Raw genomic sequence first — 20316 nt, forward strand, 5'->3', positions numbered from 1 at the left:
TGTGCCCTACAGCTGCAGCCCGGATTCGACAGCTTTCTTGGGGCGGCCCACTCTCGCTGTCGGTGTCGGGAGCTAGTTGGGCTGAAGAAATCCAGCACCGCAGCAAGACTCCAAGTCAGAAATCCAGTTTATTAGGAAAAGGGAGAAAAAGCCAAACCCATGCAAGAGTACAAAAGAAAAACCACTGACAGAGTCAGAATACAAGCTGACGTCCTGCTAGTTAGGGTGGTGAAAGCAGTTTGGATGAAATGGTCTTGTTGAAGTGGTGATTCTGTAGAAACCATCTGGTAGCTCTCGTCCTCTGGAAAACCAGTGGCTAAGGGTGGCCATTCCTCTGGCAATGCAGTAGAAATAGTGCTTCTTGCCTTCCAAAACCCAGATGATATCCAGGTGGGGATGCTTAGCTCCTACCCCCTGGGCAGAGCATCTCCCAATGGGCTGATATCGTTCTGAGTCATGATGTGGGTCCTTGATTACCCGTGAAACAGAAATGGCTCCTGGAGGGAGTTATCTCGGAGTCATGTGGCAAGACATTGATGGGCCCATTAACAGGAGAGAAGGAAAAAACGATGCCACCCCTGGTTTCCTCAGTTCTTGAGGGTGGGAATAGGATGCATTTTGATATTGTAAGCTAGGACAATACAGGATGCAGGTTTTTGCATTTGCAGGGAGTTTGTATGGATTTGAAAAGTATCCTCATAGCAGAAGCACAAAAGTATTCTCATACCCCTTTTAATCATCTTCCAATGAAGCAATTCTCCCAATAACCTAAGGCATGAATGACTTGCGAGTGAGTTGAAGGAACACGCCAAAGATAAGTAGTGTTCAACTGCAGAGAATTGTTTAGGGACATCATACCCTAATATTTTAAATCAGAAAGCATGGATGGACGGGTCTTTTTTCCTTGGTTGACTACAGAACCAGCGGTCCTTTGCAGGAGGGTCTTTGGATTTAGGATGAGACTGGCAACTAAGAGCATGGCTACACAGAAGGTGCTACTTTTAGACCAGAACATTCAACTACTAAAGGCAGATAGGAGAATAGTTGATTAGTGACAGCTCCGACAGGAGGAGTCTGCGGCTTACCCCATGGGAACAATAGTAGCACATTTCAATTTTAGAAAACCATTCATTTCAGAGGACCAAGCATCAGTGAAAAGAAAAGGTCGAGTAAAGACATCCTAGTGCTCTTCTGATCAGAAGCATCTTCCTCCATATGAGAGTATTTAGGAAAGGACAGTGCGTTCATAAGGAAAGGTGTGCCAGTTACAAAACCTGCAGAACAAGGCAAGACAAACTTATATATTTTATTTGCTATTTTTATTTCACCTGCTAAAAAATGATTTTTTTTAAGACTGAATTTTATGAATTCTGCAACGCTGTCTTTTTGAACGTCTTCCTACCCGTATTAAACACCGAGGTGACAAAGAGAGCAGCAGTGGAAGGAAAGCTGGTCCATCTCCCCCTCCTTGTAGCTTTAGGCCAGTGAGCAATTAGAAGTCGGTCACTTCATTTGAGATAAATAGCTTTACCGAGAGAGAATATTATCCAGCCTTGATCTTTCCTTTGGAGCTGATCCACTTTGTAGTCATGAATTCTTGACTCAGTTGGGGAGAAACAATGGCATTATGGCCATGGATGTTAGAGTGCGCTGATGGGAAATGAAGTTTTCATCTTCCGGTCCTTGCTTCAGTAAATATTCCAAATTCATCAGAAAGAAAATTCGAAGACCAGGAATCCCCACTCAAATGACCTACTTCAAATAGTCTGCACGCATAAGAGACATCAAGCAGGTGCTCTCATCTGTTAGGGGAATACCCAGCCAGTATATTATTGTCTACTTAGGAGGCAATAATTTTGGAAATCACTGAATTTTTTGTATTGCACGTGAATGGTCAACACATTTTATTACTGGATTAGGTAAAATCATGTCTTCTGCATCCTTTCAGAGAGGAAGCTTACCTGGATCTAAAGCTGCTCAGCTCCATGATGGGATGCTTTGTCTTCAAAGGGAACTCTAGTCTTCGTCCTTTTGGATTGCTTCCATAGCTTTTCACTCACTCTTCAAGTACCTGTTAAAATGTCCTCTTATCCCATGCAAATTTTTATGGGCATAGTCACTGAATTGGGAAGTATTCCATAAAGTCCACAGGCCTTGTTGAGATGGATGCACAGGTCTCAAGGGTGTTAGCAGATGTTATTCTGAGGCCACTCCTGATCATGTTGGATGGACCATGGTGACTGAGGAAAGTGCCCAAAGACTGGATGAAAGCAAATGTCACCCATCTTGAAAAAAGGCAACCAGGAGGACTCAGAAAAGTACAAGCCAGCCAGCCTCATTTGGATCCCCAGGAAGTTGATGGAGTAGCTATTCCTGGAAAGCATTGCCAGGCACACGAAGGAGGACAGAACAAATGTAGTCAGCATGGATTTACCAGGGGAAATTGGTGCTTGACGACTTTTTAAACTCCTCTGGTGAATGAACTTGCCTGGTAGATGAAGAGAATATCATCTGCCTGGGCTTCAGGGAAGTTTTGGACGTTTATCTACATGGCAGCACACATACCTACGGGAAGGAATAGTGCAAAGAGCAGGGAACCAGTGTCTTTTCAATGATGCTCAGTGAAAAGACAAGAGGCAGTGGGCACACACTGCAATACAGGAGATTGCCTCTGAGCATCACAAAATTATTTTTTATCGTGACGGTGACTGAACCATGGCACAGAGTGTCCAGAAAGATGGTGGAGTCTGGATCATTGAAGACATTAAAAGTAGGCCCAGATATAATCCTGGGCAACAGGCTCTAGGTATCCTGGTTGAAGCAGGGGAATGGGACTTGGGGAGCCCCACAGAGCCCTTCCACCCTCATTCATTCTGTGCTAGTGAATTCTCTTAGAGATGCATTTCAAGGACTGGCATGACAAAGCTCTGTGCAGAGTGAGATCCAAATGGACATGGGATTTAAGTTCCTTAAGTAGTGTTCAAGAAGAATGTAAAACTCCAGGAAACCTGTCTCTTCCATAACTGAATCCCTTTCATGGGAAAATTCCCCAGCTCTAGAAAGATCCTCTGAGACGCATGCTTAAGACTGACACTGGCAGAGCAAATTTCTCCCTATGCGTGTCTAAGACCAGTTAGGATCTTTACCAAAAGTGTTGTCAACGTAGTCACAGAAGGCATATTGTTAAGAAGCGACAACTTACATCAGAATGGCAAATATTGGTCCACCAATGAATTACTGTATGGGAATTATCGACTTGTATTCCAAATAAATAAAAAGGAGTTGGTCTTTATTGAACTCTTTCATTGCAATATTCATAAGGGAAGAAAAAGACCTATGTCCTTAACTTTCTTAATTCTAACAAAGATTTAAAACATTCCTAGTAAAAAGCGTATCTGAATTATCGGTCTATGAAACAATTTGAGTTGGGCAAAAAGTCCTAAAATTGTGTAGACAGTTGCAGAGAAAGCAAGAAAATAGGAAAGAAACAAAAACAGAGAAAAAGAGTCATCTTGAGTCTGCTAGCTAGTTCTAGAAGTAGTCTGCTAGAAAAAGGAAACCCCAGTGGAATTTCAAATGTGTTCATGCACTTGATTCAGTAACTGGTCAATGTAAAAACCAGTCCTTTCGTACAACTTCCCCCAGCAACAAAAACTTCAACAGATTGACGCCACCATCATGCCTGTCCCAGATGTATTTAAAAGAGAAATGATGATTTTCTTGAAAATCTATTTGCGTAAAAGTTGCAAGACATTGGAGGGATTCTCCACATTCTCCTTCCTCCACGCGGCTTGAAAGTATATTTGATAAAATATGCAACAAAGCATATGATTTACAAGCTAGAGTAAAATGGATGACTTGGGAATTGATCTCTTTTGGATGTGAAACTTCATATCCACTCTCTGGGAAGTTTCTAAAAGAAATGATGGAGCTGAGGCATGAATCTGCCACTCCGAGTGCTAAGCAAACATAGACACTCCCCTTCACATGGCCCCACCTTCCGCACACACCTAGGCATGCACAGAGATCAGCATAGCAGATCATGAACACCTTGGAAAAGACTGAAATGCTAAATAGCTCTCTTTGTGGAGAAAATAGCCGGTACACTATTTCAAATATCTGGTACAAAAACTCTGTTGAATATCTACCTCATATTTAAAACACAGCTTTTCATTGAATTCTGTTTGCAGAATATTTTCCTTCCATTTGTTCCTTTAAAATTCCTTTGTTCTATGTCTAGAAATATTTTCTTCTAAAAATAGAAAAAATTAGATGATGTCTTTTCAGAAGAAAACATTGGTTTAGACAATTTTTAACCATCATGGTATGGAAGAATTTATTTGTCCCTCACTAAGGAGGAATAAGTATTTTGATCCTAGATCATTTACAGTGAAATACTTGACATTTTTAAGATGCTTTCAATCAATTTTGATCCTCATTGCTTATTCATTGAAAACAGTAAGTTTTCAGTGCATGGAAAGTGTGTGTGGTATGTCTACATTAGTTCAAACACCAATTCCAACTAATGGCCAGGCTGAACTACAGTAAATAATGTCCTGAAGGATATTTTGCCGCCTTCTTTGGCACTCCTTGAAATCCTAATGATTGGCATGAAGTGTCGAAATACAGAGATTTTCTCTCAGAGGGTGTCCCATGTTGAAACCCATCCCATGTGTTTGATGTTGTAGTTCTTATCGCTTTTAAAAGTTGATATCTTCTGCACAGTTTTCATGAAGCTTTCTGTTACAGTAGTGAAAATCACAGAGAAATGCAATTTTGTACAACTTTGAATTTACCCCAAGAGCTGAGAGAAAATTTGTTCGTATACCTCAATCTGAGTCTCTTCTATATTCAAGCTTTGTTTATCTACCATCAAGGGTCGCATTCGTTGCTGTTCAAAGCCCCATCCAAGCTGACTTGAATACGTTCAGGGATGGGACATCCACAACTTCTCTGGGCAACCCGAAGCAGCGTTCCAGCACCCCAACAGCAAAAAATGTCTTCCTTTCATCTAATAGAGATCAGAAATACTAAATCTAGGTATATAAACTTTGAGGAAAGGTTTGAAATTCTATTGATTTGAAACACATTTGGTATGAATACTAACTTCCAGATGACTGAAATATGTTGATGGCCATTTGAGATTGACACTTTTTGAAAAAGTGCATGGAATTGAAGATTAAAACCGGCAAAATTAAAAACTTCTTGCCATTTTCTTTTAACTCTGATCTTCAAAATTGCATAGGTCAGATATCTGTGCTTCATGCAAATCTCTCAGATACTCTCAGACCAAAGCTTTTCTTTCAGACTAAACTGCGGTTTAGGTTGAACACGAGTGCTTAGTGAAGGTTTTTCTGGGCATAGGGGGATTTGTGTGCACAAAAGGTTTTATCCAAACTGGAAAATTCATCCCAGCTGCATTTGTTCATCATTCCTACTGCATCAGGCCTGAAGATTCTGTGAAAAGTATCCTGTGGACCTTGAAGATAGCTCATGTGAAAGAGATGAGAGGTGATGGAGAAGTTGAGGGAGAGAATCAAGAGCATATGGCCCAGTAAAGGCACCAGAAGGTATTTTTTCATGTGGTCCACAGCCCAAACAATTGTTTAGCACCGTTTGAAGGCTGTGTTTGACCAACAGGGCTGAAGCAGGTCTTCAAAATATCCAGTAGATCAAAATCCATTGAAGCAAATGACCCTGGCCAGTCACCTTGCTGCTGATCATTCACCCTCCATACCAGCTGATCAGGCCTAGCAATGCTGCTGCAAAAGTATTGTGAAAAAGGTAGGCACATTTTCACAGAGGCAGGGGAAAATGCCCTTGGATGGTGATTCCAAGGGATAACTTGATGGCGCAAGTTAGGTACTCATATCTACTGTGCAATATCGAAGTTGGTGAGTTCACCATCTGTAAGCATCACTTTAGAAAATAAATGTTTGATCCACAAAACGATACTTCCTATGTCCTGTCTACCTGCTTCATTTCAGCCAATGAATAGGCTACGTTCCATCAGCAAAGTGTTCATGATCATATGCTTCTTTAAACTGTGGTCATTCTTTCTTTTTTTCTAAATCAGACACTGTCTATTCCTAAGATTCAGATGTCCATGGGTAGGGGTGTAATTAAGTTCACTGTTAAAAAATATCCTTCTTGTTATCTTTTTAATAAATTACTGAGATGTAACATCAGTCTGAGAGCTGAAAGAAACCCCTTCATTTGCTGTTTGCCAAGTATCATCTATGCGATACAAATTCTATTTGACCCATCCATTGCCATCTAATACTACTAGTAATGCCTTCACAACCTTTACTTCATCGTTAGGGATTTTGGAGAAGTGAAAGATTTGAACATAAGCAAGGGCATTTGTTAAAGATGCTCCAGAAAGAGCTGCCGTCTGTTCTCTTCCTTGCTGCCTATGTTGGCAGGAAGCTGCAAAAAACCCAAAGATAACTAGAAAGAGTGTTACTTTTAGTCTAAATTTGGAAATGATGTTTGGAATACCCTGTTAAATGAAAAGGTGCTCTTTTAAAAGATGGCATCTTCAGGGGAAATGTCAGTTTAGAGAGGTTTTGAGACAGTTGCTTCTGGAAAAAAAAAAAAAATTTGAGGTATCCAAGGTCTTTAGCCATACCACTTGGAAGATTGATTCAAAACACAGTTCCTTCATCTAGGAAGAACAGAGGACCACAGATGCAGCCCATTTCAAAGTGGAGTTCTTTATGTGTCAGGTTGGGATTTACTGGACATCATTTCTTGTAAAGTCGAGGGACTGCAGTTAGCTCTCCAATAATTTCCTTCCCTGAAATTCATCTGCATTTGCTCCTTTCTCCAGTGTTCCCATTTCTTAGTGCTGGTATACTCCATCTATGCATTAGAATATTCAACTGGAGTGTGTGTCCGATATTTTCTAGTTCAAATTGGCTGGAACGCAATGGATAGTTCCAGTTGCTTGTATACACTAGTTTTATTTTGACAAGTTTTCTTTGAACAATGTTTAAGCAGCAGTAGCAAATCGGAAGTACAGCTTGCAGCAGGGAAAGACACTTCTGCTTGCTCAAGTTTCCTGTAGTCAGATAGATGCCAAAAGGCTTTTCATAGTACTACTACTGTCTTGTAGGAATACTTGATCTAATCCTACCTTTGATACAATTACGAATGGGCTACTTTTCCACAAGGTGGAACATTTTTCTTTTAATAATATGTTTTTTGTAAGTTGGAAACATGAACTTGTGCACCAGTCAGGTGGAATGTACTCTTACTTCTTCATAAGTTTCACAACATTATTTAGAAAATATTGACTCTGTGTAACTTCAAAAGAAGAATTCTGGGCATCTTCATTCTATTGATGTGAATTTTTTTCTACCATGCTGTTCTTGTTGTCTATGGAACTCATTTTTACCAATAGAAATATTTTTCCCTGACACCTATGGAAAATACCTATGTTTACTCAATATTGCAGCCTCAGTACACTGTTTAGAATTATTTCAACATGGTCCCAAGCATATCCAACAGCTAGACAGCAGAGGTTAGCAACAGTGAGTGGGAATAACTTCTGAACCATTTCAGTAGATTTCCCAGGAAGGGCTTGCTTTCTGCCCCTGCACATTTTCCCAGAGATATTGTCTGGTGAACAGTTGCATCAAAAGAGTATTTTTGCACAAACCTTGGGCCAAGCTCTGTCTCAGATTTACTAGTGAATGCAAAGAGGGTGAAAGTGCTGCTTCAAAGCCCTCTGTGTGCTTTCCGTACCAAAAGGGAGGTGACCCCAGCAATAACTTTTTGATCTCTCTTCAAAACACGAGGCACGTCCCCACCTCATTCATCTTTTTCTGGGACTCAGCATCTAAAGACCAAGAAGCCCTCTTGCTTGCTAAAGTGTGTTCAGCAAAAAAACCCTTGTCCCATCAGCAAATTGGAACACAGCTGCATTCCAGTCAATACCAATGCTGGCAGGGCAATACTCTAGCCCAGTAGTAACATGCCACTGTTAGAAGACTGTGTAAAAATCTTTGTGTACAAAGTAATGGGAGGGAAAAATAGAATTGGGAAGAACTGCACATTGTTCTGGAAAAAGCCTCCTGCCACAGTCTTACAGACGTCATTTTCTGGTATCATTTTTAAGAGTTGGAGTTTTTTAAATTTTGTACAAGATAAAATCTTACTGGACCTTGAAGTTTCCCTACTAGAAGTACAGCCATTTCTTAGTAGAATAGAAGTAAGCCCTTTGAATATGTACAAATGGCCTTTCAAAATACATATGCTATAGCCCACTGTGAAAGGAATTAGCTATCAAAATAGAAATTCAAAGGTTTAAAAAGGTTTTGAATAAAGTAAGTCTAAGGTGATAGAAGAAGAAGAAAACACCAGTTTTCTTCCTCTGCTGAAAAAACAGCTCCGAGGACATTGTACTCTACAGGTGTATTATATCACTTTCTGAAAAACGGAGTAGGTTTGCTATTTCAAAAGGTTTTCATTAGGAAGGAAGAGATTCCTTCGGAAAAAAAAACTTCAAATTGACTTGACATGAATGTTATGACACTTCACCAATCATGAAGAAAAATTCTCATCACTTGATATGGAAATCATGACGGTAACGGAGTCAAGGATGTCTAAGCCGTGCCATCAGGAACATAAAAAAGCATTAGAATGCTGGTAAGACTGAGCTCCTGAACTAGTCAGAAGAGAACGCAACCAAAACATTTTCCTTTAAGAGTCTTCAGGATGAACAGCAGATCAAATGTTTTCCTGTGAAGTATTTATGAATAGAATTAACCTTTAAAAGAACATTGTTTTCAAAAACCTGTGTCCAGTATCTCTTAGAATGATACAGAGTTCTTATTACTAGAAAAAAGAAAAGTACTTTTTTCCAAACTGTTGTGCACTTTTAAACGATCTACAATAAAAAGAGTACTTTTTCATGCTGGGCATGATGTTCATTACAAAAAAGCCTTGTCGCACGCTTGGTACTCTAGTGTCTTGATTAGCATCGTTTTTTATTCATTGACTCTTTTGCACCTTGAAATAATGGCGTCTTTGTACTTATGCAGCATCCATGAAGAATTTCTTGGGTGTCATTTTGTACTCGATCCTAAATGGCAGCTTCTGCATTCTGCCATCTGTCTAGCTTTCTCATTTGATGCAGCTTCTGAGAGGTCTTTTCAGAATTGAGGACTACCTGCAAGAATGATGCTAAATGCATGCATTTTACTCCTTGGGTAATGCAAAAGAGTTTCTCCTTTACAGCATAATAATAACAGGAAAAGAATGATGGTGGATTCAATTCTTATAGTAATACAAAGAGAACTATTATCATCATTAGAAACCAAGCAAGTCATATTTATTGCTCATGCAGTACAACCACTAATGCAAATTACCCTGTAAATTCAAAATGAATCTGTATCACAGGAGTGGATTGAATGTCTCTCTTGATATTTTGCTTAAAGCAGAAAATTAATTCTTTTGACAGCCAACTCATAATTGCAACCTAACTTTCAACTCCAGCTTTCAAACAGTGGAAACATGTCTGTTTATAACACGATACAGTACCGTACACAAGACCAAAACAGGTCCTAGACGTTCAAATGAAAGAAAAGATCAAAGGACAGATTAATTCATGTCTGCAAGCCCTCAAGAGCGTGCAGGTCAAAAGTCCCCAGAAAACTAGGCCAGTGGCACAAATTCTCGATGTTGGCACCAGCAGAAGCAGCTGCTATCTTTCTAGGATGCAATCTTGCTTACATCATCCTTCAAAGCAATCTTCTGTCCCCCTGCCCAATATGCCTTCTGCTCTACTCCTTGGACTTCACATTTGCATTTCTACAGAGTTTTGCAAACGGACTCAAAGTTCAGGTAATAGATTTCCAAGATTTAGAAATATTGTGTTAAGTCTATTTCTTTCGTATTTCATCCCGTCTAAGCATACTGAACTTTCTGAGGTGAAATATGTCGAGTATGTCACGTGTAGTTTACATGTTAGTTCTGCTTGATATTAAAACTTCGCACAGACCCCTGGGATGCCTTACTGCAAAAATATATAGCTGCAAAGAGTGGTTGCACAAAGTTAGAAAGGCCAGAAAACCATGTAAACAACCTAACAGTAGAGGCTTGAATTTCTGAATATAATCTTGCACCATCTAAAGTCAAAATAGAATATTGAAATGATTTTCATCTAATAATGAGCGTGGGGAAGAAAGAATCCAGATAGGATTTTTTTTTTTTTTTTTTGAAACAGTTCCAGGAAATACATGGCCTTAACTTGGAAGTATAGCATTAAATATTTTTATACAGCATGAGTTCTCATTACCTAATCATATGATTTGTAGAACTGAATTGGAAAGTAGGAAATAAACAAAGAAAAATATTCAAGCTATAAAATATGTGAGTTTAAAATTTTCTTTGTATTTCTGATTAAAACGATGAGGTAGCCAAATGGTCACCCATTATTTTCAAAAGCATCTGGACATAAAAAACGGATCAATTTTGGCGGGACTTGGATGTCCGGTATTCCTGAAAAGCTTTATTTCACTGCTTCCCAACCCTGATTCAATCCCCTTCAATGCAGCTGTATTTCAGTTGCTCAGTGAAACTGTCCATCTCATGCATATAGTTTACAAATAATCTGCAGAAAAAGCTAGCTAGATTTAAAGATCTTTTTTCTGTAAATGGCCTTCAACTGATTTCTACAAACACACAGCTGGGATTTCTGCTGTCTTCTTCAGGCCACTTCCTGCAGAGACCTCTCCATTAAATTTGTCTCGTTCTACTAAGAACGCTTCTGGTGATTCAAAGTCAGCACTGGGATTGTCCAACTGCATGGAATTACTGTCTGCTAGAGCTGCACACTGAGGGCTTCTGTGTGCAGCATCATGTGAGCCCTGCTAATGTCACCCTGTTGGTATAAACTGAGCTAAGTGGACCTTAAGGGACAAGATTGTGCACTGATTTTGTAATAGAAATTAGGTACTAAGAAGGAGGCGGGAGGATTTCAATGTTTCTGCCTCCAGCTGAAGCAACACTAAATCTCGGTCTTTATCTGAAAAACGAGGTGAATTAACCCGTTTGGCATTCATATGCCAAAAAGGTCAGTAATACACTCAGAACTGTCAAAAGAGTAACAATTCCAATCATTACTTTCTAAAAAGAATTCATTTGAAGAAGTCAGGAAGACAGATGAAACATGCAAATATCCTACCCTGAGAATCATTCTGTTGATCTGCACAGGTTTCTTATTATATTCCCATCTAATGCAGTGGTCATGTGTGCTTGTGATGACACAAATACTTGCAAAGCTTACCAGATAAATCACGTTCTCTTCAAACAGCAAAGCATTTCTTGATGGTTGCATTTGCTAATTCCATTTAGACTCAGTGTTCTTAAAGGTCTTTTCCAACCAAAGTTCCAACCACCATTCTCTAAGTCGCACATCCTGATTGTCCTGGTTTAGGGCTAAATTTGGCAGAAAACCTCACAAAGGGCCACTGCACCCTCCCCCCCACCGAAAGCCCACCCACACAGCCGCTCCCTTCAACTGGTTTGGGGAGAGAAGTGGGAAAAAGCTGTTGATTTAACAGGCAAAGCACTTCCCAGCACAAAAAAATGAACAATACCAGATGACAAAACTCATTTGCCGCACTGAAGAGACGACAAATCAGAAAGTCTCTCCTGTGGGTGCTCACTCTGTTATCAACCCCTCCAGCAATGGGGAAGGCTGCTGCCCAGGGTAGGCCCCAGTAGGCCACAAAGTGCAAGTTCCCAGTGCTTCCCAGGTCCCAGTCCGGAGCAGATTTGAAACGTTCCAAGAAAAGGGAAAGGAAAAAAAAAACCAGTCCAGGGAAAACTCTGCCTCAGCCAGCTAAACCAACTAAAAAGCAAATGCGTGCTCTGTTCTGCTCTGTCAGTGCCCAGACAACACAGTGCAGCGCAGAATGTGGAAGAGTCTTGCTTTCTAAGGAGTGCAGCCTCTGATAAGAAACTCGGTGCTTCTTCTTCTCCCCACCTTTGCTCTCAGAACCAGTCTTGAAGGCAGAGAATATCATATCCAGCATTAAGAGAACAGATGACTGGGGATACAAGCATCATAAAGTCACCCTAGGACACCGCTCCTTTGAGATATGTCACCAGACTATGCTAAGACCAAGTTTTGGAACTGCTCAATAAAATTCTACTATCACAGTGAAGCTGAGGAGGAAACACAGCTCACTACAGTTACCTTGTGGCATGCCAGTGCTTCCTTTCCATCACAATGGTCTTCGTTTTTAAGTCCCTGACATCACAGGCATCATGAAACATCCTTTGTGCAGGAAGGAAGAAAATATTCTTTTCATTGATGCTGATGGGTTAGCTGACATGCAAAGCAGTTAATTCAAAGTGACAGAGCAATCAAGTCAATAGGAAAACTCACCACAGTTTTGTTTACTCCCCTAAATCCTTACTATCCCAAAATACAAGAACAGCTGTAAAAGCCTTGTGGCTACCTAATTTTTTCCTAGACCTACATGGTGGGGTAAGAGATAAACAATCCCAAACTATGGTAATCCACAACAAAGCATTCTTGACCTCATATTCAGGTTCTGCATAGCGAGCTCTTCCTCCTGATCAAGTTATTCCATCGCAATACTTTGGGGAGTATCTCAGAGGGCTGGCTGTTGTTTGGTTTGAAAGCATCTTGATCATTCAGGAACCCAGTAGCAAGGACAAAGTTTAAAAGAAGATAGTGCTATGCATTGATTTTCATCTAGGACAGAGATATTTCTACAACACAGAAGGCTGACCTAATGCTTCACGACAACGTGGCTGAAGTGGCATCCTGGTCCCCATAGGTTTTTCTCTTTACTTTTAGCTGCTTTCTTACCAGATTAATGAGCTGAACTAGCTCAAAAAAGAATCAGATAAGTGCCAGAGCTTTCAAACAAAAAAAAAAAAAAACCAAAAAACCAAACAAAAAAAAACCCCAAAACAGATGCAAAAAGGTGATTTGTAAGTGCATTTGAAAACAGAAGTTTTTTGTACTTTTCATAGATACATGGCATTCTCTAGAATGATATTGCTCCAATGCTTTGGGTTTGGTTTTGTTTTTGTTTTTTTCCTCAATTCGAAATGTTACACATTCTTTTTTGGCCATTTTAGTAAACTGATTTTCTGATCCATGTGAAAGACAGTCCGAAGTTCCCCTCATTTGCCTCACGACCGTCCCCAGGACAGACATCGGGACCCTGAGGACCCTGACTGGAATGCTGGCATGCCGGTCAGAGAGGAATGCCAGAAATCCTGAGGCCCCTGAGCAGAATTCTGGCCTGCCAAGTGATTGTTGGCAGCTGTGTCTACAGTGACTGCTTCTAGCAGGGCCTGCCAAGGGGCGAGGCGACCTATGGGCCTGCACGTGCTTCGCGACACCAGCCCAGGAATTTTCCCACCTCTTGGCCAGATGAACTTGCTGGGGCAACTGTGGTAGCCGCCCCATGGAAAATCCTTCATCTGCTCCACTACCACCGTGAGGGACGCAGATTGAAGCCCCCCTCCCAAGGACTGAGGCTGAGACGCCCGTCATTCTGATCCAGGGCTACTGGCCTGACTGAAGCAGGATGCCTGCTAAGTGTTGCCTGCAGATGTGTTGGCGGGACCTAGACTGGTTTCCTATAGAAACCAGTCCTGAAACAATAGCTCCCACTCACTGCTGATATTGATATTGACTTCTCCTGCTGAGAACATGGACTGTCTGTACCCGTCTTCAATACCATTTTCCCCCTCAGCAATTTCAATAGACTTGCTCTTTATTGTATCTGCTCCCCCTCAGCCATTTCTAGATCTGTTTCCCCCCTCAGCAATGGACTAGAATAGAACCTTGAGATAACCAGGACTCTGAGATCTCCCCTAGGAGAACTCCATCGGCTGGGCTGCGAGGACTTCATCTCTCTCCATTTGGTAGCTATACTCCCTCTCTCTTTCTCCCCCTCTTTTCTATTCTTTTCCTCTCCCTAATTCCTTGAAGGCATTTGCTGTGGTCATTCTAGAAAGGTGCATTTGTTTGGAGTGATACTGCAATCCCTTTTCCATCTTGTCTTTTGCCCTCCGAGATCAGTAAAGAAAACATCATCCCCCCTTGGTAGGAGCGGATCAGAACAATATGTTCTTTCCAGCTGAAATTGGTTCTAGTCAATAGAAGCACACTGGTAGGTAAAAGTAGACTATAAAAGATAACCTTCAGAATGTATTTCCCATGTCTTCCCATTCAAGCAAGTGAAGAAAGCAGACAGATCTTCAGATAACATGCTATGCGAATGGAAAGGAATCTTCTTGGAGGCAACTGTGAAACTCACGCAATGAAATACAGATGAGAGAGATGAAAGGGTCACAGATGATGTCAAATCTATTCTTTTAATGTTTGAATGAAACAAGATTTCTTGAAGTACAATCCTACAAAATGAAGGTGAACTTGCAGAAGCAATTGAACTGGGTCTCCTTTAGAAACACAATGTTTTCTAATTAAACTGCGCATTCAGGAAGGCAACCTTGAAATCAAAAGGATTTAGAAAAATACAAAATACCAAGACTGGCAGTTCGTTATCTTTCACGGTCTCTTTAAGATAAGATTGATTTGAACTTCCACTTGTAGTAGGTCTGAAGACATTAGGAATGATGCAATATGAAAAAACCAAAACAAAACAACTTTCTCAAAAAGCTTTGAGAAACCAGAGAAATGATGATTTTTAGTGGTTAGGTAGTCCTTTAAAATTTGTCTTGGGGGGAGAGAGATAAAAAACTGACTGAGATCAAATGACTGTGGAGTATATTCCAAAACAGTAATGAAGAAGGTAAGGGGCAAGAGCCTGTTAGAAAAATACTATGCTGGCTTCATCTGTTGAAAGCATTCCAGAATGGTTGAAATTATGAATCATATCTTCTGGGATTAAAAAAAAAAAAAAAAAAAAAAAAGAGGAAGAAAACAGAAGGAAAAAAATATTTTGAACATATTTTTCCATTCCAAGATGGTATAATGGCTTTATTTCATTTTGTTCCTATGACAGGTTAATAGCTTATGAAGTGTTTGGCAATAGAGAGTGAGAGTCCTCACACTAGCCATACCATTTGGATGTGTCTCTTTTACTTTCTAGAGCAGCAGATATGGTTTAGCATTCCACAATTCAGTCCCCAAAAGTGAGTAAGTGTGGCAGATTTAACCTAACTGCCCAGTCCACCAAAATGCCTAATTATCTTGAAAAATGCTTTGCTCTATCTCATGATCTGGACATGTCTCTCTAGCTCCACTTTGAGCTTCTTGATCTTTCATCTACAGGATGAGATCCAATTTAGCTTAGCAAGGATGTAGCCTTTCCAAACCATATCTTTTACCTTCTGTATTCTTACAAGTACATTTCTACCGCAGGGACCAGTTTGGAAGATCTTAGTTGTTTTATTCCTTAGATTATGTTGCTGCATTAATTAGCTCTTCTTTGAAGTTTTTTCCCTGCTCAAGTATAGGGTCAGTGCTGAAATGATTGTGATGCTAACTCCTTATGATCTATTCTGCAGGCTTACAGAGTATGCAGCAAAGTTTTCTCTTCTTCTGAGGACATTCTACTCTTTTGATGAGAAATGCTGAAGGTCTGACTTCAGTTGCAAAGGTATCTGATTGACAGATTGCAAAATTGTTAAGTCTAGTAACAGCAGGAAAAGCGTGCTCTTGCTCTGTATGTAAATGTCGTGTCAGCTGCTGTTGGGATAAAAAGCATGAGCATAAGCAAAGATATCTGCATGGATAGAAAAGAAAGAAAGAAGATATTTGTTGTGATTTCTGCACTAAGGAGCAAGAAGAAGCATGAAGCGCTAATTTCAGTGGCTAAGACAGTATCGTCCTTGGGCCAGTTCTCTTCAACATCTTTTGAACCACTTGGACTCGGCACTTGAAGGAATATTAAGCAAGTTTGCCAGAGACGCTACATTGGGAGGAGCTGTCAACTAACTCCCTTGAGGCCAGTGAGACACTGCAGAGAGATCTTGACAAATAAGAGAGATGGGCAATTATGGCTGGCCGGGAGTCAATGCACAAATCACGAAAGGGGCGGGACTGCTGGAGAAGGCGTCCCAAGCTGTTGTATTTTCCAGCATCAGTCTCATGACATGGTTATGACAGTGGGAAGATGCCAGCAGCTCACGTCCCCAGCAGCAGAAAAAGAACTTCATGTTACAACTTACTTGAAAAGCTTTTTGACCAATCCCACAAAGCAAAAGCATATTGACAGTAGTTCTTTCCGATCCCTAGAAGCACACAGAACTTTGGTTCAAAGAACGCTTGCTTCTTTTGAATAAAAGACCTGCTTGTAAGCCTTAAGATAGAATGCACAGAGCTCCATTATTAAGCTTAGAACTTCCTAACATCTGGCTAGATCTACTTTGCTGTAGCTTAGGGAGTTCTTCTGGTCAAGCGTTAATACACAGGCCATTGTTCTATTTGTCCTTACTTCTCTACTTCTTCTATCATTTTTCTGCTGACAAACCTTATGACTACTGCTTAGCTCCAAGCACAGTTCTGCTGTCTCTGAGGCCTGCCTTTTGCAGCTTTCCCAAAATCCTCTGTTTCCAAGGATTCCCACAGGCAATCCCCAACCTTAGGGAGTTGTGCGATGGCAAGTGCTGGATTCAGCACCTGGAACAGGGCAATCCTGCTCTGTGTGTGTGTGTAGACTAGGGAGCCAGAGGCTGGAGAGAAGCACTGAAGAAAGGAAGCCAGGCTCCTGGCCAATGGCAAGCTAAATGGGTATCAGCAGTGCCCTGGCAGCCAGGAGGGCCAAGCCTGTCCTGGGGTGCATCAGGCACAGTATCGCCAGCTGGGCAAGAGAGGGCATTGTCCTGCTCTGCTCTGCTCTGCTCTGTTCTGGGGCAGCCTGACCTTGAGTGCTTGGGGGCAGTTTTGGGTACCACAATGAAAAAAGACATGAAGGTATCAGAAAGTTCTCCAATGAGGTTTACAAGGACAGAACTGGAGGAAATGGCATGCAGCTGAGTCAGGGGAGGGTCAGGTCCGGTATCAGGAAAAAGCTTTTTAACCAGAAGATGGCTGGGCACTGGAAGAGTCTCTCCAGGGTGTGGTCACAGCATCACGCCTATCTTGAGTTCAAGAACCTTTGGGACATTGCTCTCAGGCATCTGGTGTGATTCTTGAGGAAGGTCCCATGCAGGGCCAGAAGTTGGACTTGATACTCCTGACGGGCCCCTTCCAATTCAACTGATTCTACCACTCTATGATTCTGTCCTGGCCACTCAAGGTGTATTGCTTGATCTCACCAGATTTTGACCTGCTCTTGTTGGTCAGAATTTGTCCCTACTGCCTAATGATATTTACCACAAAAGACAAAGGGCCTTTTCTCAATTTTCTCAAGAAAGTTGAAGATGCACCCTAGAATCCTAAAAAAGTCTTTTCCTTGAAACAACACTGTCTCCTGCCCAGTATTCTTTCCAGATCTTAAGGAGAAAGAAGGCAAAATCAGGGGATGTATTACAATGAAGCACTGTCAATGTTCCAGACCTTTAGCGGTATATTTGTACTTCCACTATTCTTTCCTATAAAATCATGGTTTTGTAGAGCATGTCATTTTCTAGCAAGACACATTTTTGCAGCTGAGCCCATCAGTCTCTGTGAGAATATATTGTCAAAAGCACAAAACATATGAATGGGCAGTGGCAAGTGAGGGGAAAAAGCAGTATGGGAAGCAGCTCCGTGATACTACAGTAAGACAAGAAGGAAGTGGAGGTGTTCCAGTTGACAGAGCAAAGAATTCCCCGCAGTCCCTGGAGACATACATCCTAGTGAAGCAGGTTGTCTCCCAGCAGTCCCTAGAGAACCATGGAGGAACACATACCTACAGTGCAGCTGCTGGAGGGCTCCATGCCACAGCAGGTGAAAGTGCCCTGAAGGAAGCTGCAGCTTGTGGAGGGAGGGCCAGAAAACCATCCTTGACCTCTTCTTTAGCAGAAGAGTATGTGCAAATGTTTAACAGCTGCTAACTGGAATCTATCCTCTTTCCAGTTCTTGTCGTAGGTAAGTAGGACAATACAAGAATTAGAAGCCTAAATTGTTTTGCTTGAGGCTCCCATTCTCTCTGCCACTCCCTTAAAATTTAGTTTGAGATGAAATAAAACTCATGATCAAGTTCCTAAGTCTTGATGGTCAGGCTTCTCAGAAAACAGGGAGTGCAAAGAACTCTTGTCACTGTCATTTTTATTCATAGAACTAAAAAAGTTAAATTACTGTTTCCTAAGAACTTACGAAAATCAACTGGTAGAGGTGGTGAGAGTGGAGAGTATAATTAAGCTGGAAAGAGAAAATCATGTAGCTACCTCATCTGCATATAAGTCTTTTACCAGGAACTCTGGACTTTTAAACAGCTTTAGGACACAAGAGTTATCTCTGGGAATGTTTTAGTATGTATAGAACATTCATCTTTAAATAGCTCGATCTGTTTTACCCTTATGAGTTACATTTTAAATTTTATTTGAGGAGAAATATTTGTGATTCAGATCATTTCGAGTTCTGAAGCATTTCAGTTTTTGAGAGTTTTTGCTGTCTTCTGAAGGCAGGAAAATAGTCTTGGAACCAATACTGAAAAAAAGTAGATGGAAAACTTAGTTTTCTTCATTTGTTTCTGTCTATTCTAAGAGGCACAAGAGCAAAACCACTGCTATGAGTGAGAGTTGCCTTATCACTCATGGATGACAACCTTGTAGTGAGTAGTCTATTATTTGCACACATTTCTGATGCTGGTTGTTACCTGTTGTGCAGAAAGATCTGTAAACTATTTTCACGGAAAGACATTCCTGAATTGCTTCACTTATCTCTGAAGCAGAGAACTAAGCTGGCACTCTACTTCGGAGATCTTCCTGTGCTCGCCCCCAAACCCGTTTCCTTCAAATGCAATTTACTTTCAACCAAAGCACTTCATTACTTCATCAGGTAATCTCTTGTTCTTAATGTTTGGGGGATTGTTTTAAAAGGGTAAGAGCATATTCTAGGAAGAAGGTAGAACGTCTGTCTTAAGCAGTAGACATCACTTGGCTTTGGTTCATGCACCATAACAAAAGCAAGGAATGTCATTTACAATCAATAGATGGGTTGGGGAAACCGGCCACAAGTTTAGGAATCTTTCTCCAATTAGTTGTGCTTTAAAATTTGGCTCTTAGCATTTCAAGTGTGTTTTTTTTAAAACAATCAACTATTTATTACCTGTACCACAATGAAGCACAATCGGCAGTGCTTGTGCATCCTTCAACAATTCCAAGAAGAAGAATGGTCTGAGCCTCCAGTGTAGCTCAGGGAGTCTGTCATCATACCAGAGTCCTCCAGGCATCTTCTCAACCTGGAGAAGAGCAGACTCTGAGCAAATGTTAGAGCAGTCCTCCAGGATCCTAAGGCAGCCTAGCAAAAGGAGGCAGATGAGCTACACAAGGGCATGGAGCGATAGGAAAAGTGTTGATGGCTTTAAAACCTGAAGAGTATATGTTTCCTTTGGGTATTGGGAAGAAATTCCTTGCCAGGAGGCTGGTGAGACACTGGAACATGGTGTGGGTGACCCATTCCTGGAAGTGTTCAAGGCCAGCTTGAATGGGTCTTTCAGCATAAGGCAGCCTAGTGGAAGGTGTCCCTGCCAAAGACATGGGGGGTGAATTTAGGTGAATTTTAAGGTCCCTTTCAATCCCAACCATTCTGTTATTCTGTGGTAATAGTCATTCTGTGCAGTAGCAGTAACTAGCTGAAGATAGAAAAAACAGACTACTGATTCTGAGAAACTACCATCCAGTTTAACTGTTTTGGCTCACATAGCAGCTCCTTTTAGCATTATTATAAGTAGGTACAGTCTCAGCACTTAAATATCATCCACACAAATATTTTATAATTTTTAAGGATTCGGACATTTGGGAATTTCCTTTCTCTCTTTCTTTCCTTCTTTCTTTCTTTATTTTTCTTTCTTTCTTTTTCCTTCCTTCCTTCCTTCCTTCCTTCCTTCCTTCCTTCCTTCCTTCCTTCCTTCCTTCCTTCCTTCCTTCCTTCCTTCCTTCCTTCCTTCCTTCCTTCCTTCCTTCCTTCCTTCCTTCCTTCCTTCCTTCCTTCCTTCCTTCCTTCTTCCTTCCTTCCTTCCTTCCTTCCTTCCTTCCTTTCTTTCTTTCTTTCTCTCTTACCCTTTCTTTCTTTCATTCTTTCTCTCTTTCTTTCTTTTTTTCTTTCTTTCTTTCTTTCTTTCTTTCTTTCTTTCTTTCTTTCTTTCTTTCTTTCTTTCTTTCTTTCTTTCTTTCTTTCTTTCTTTCTTTCTTTTCTTCCTCCTTTCC

The sequence above is a fragment of the Haemorhous mexicanus genome, chromosome 2 (genome assembly GCF_027477595.1).
Source record: "Haemorhous mexicanus isolate bHaeMex1 chromosome 2, bHaeMex1.pri, whole genome shotgun sequence".
NCBI lineage: Eukaryota > Metazoa > Chordata > Aves > Passeriformes > Fringillidae > Haemorhous > Haemorhous mexicanus.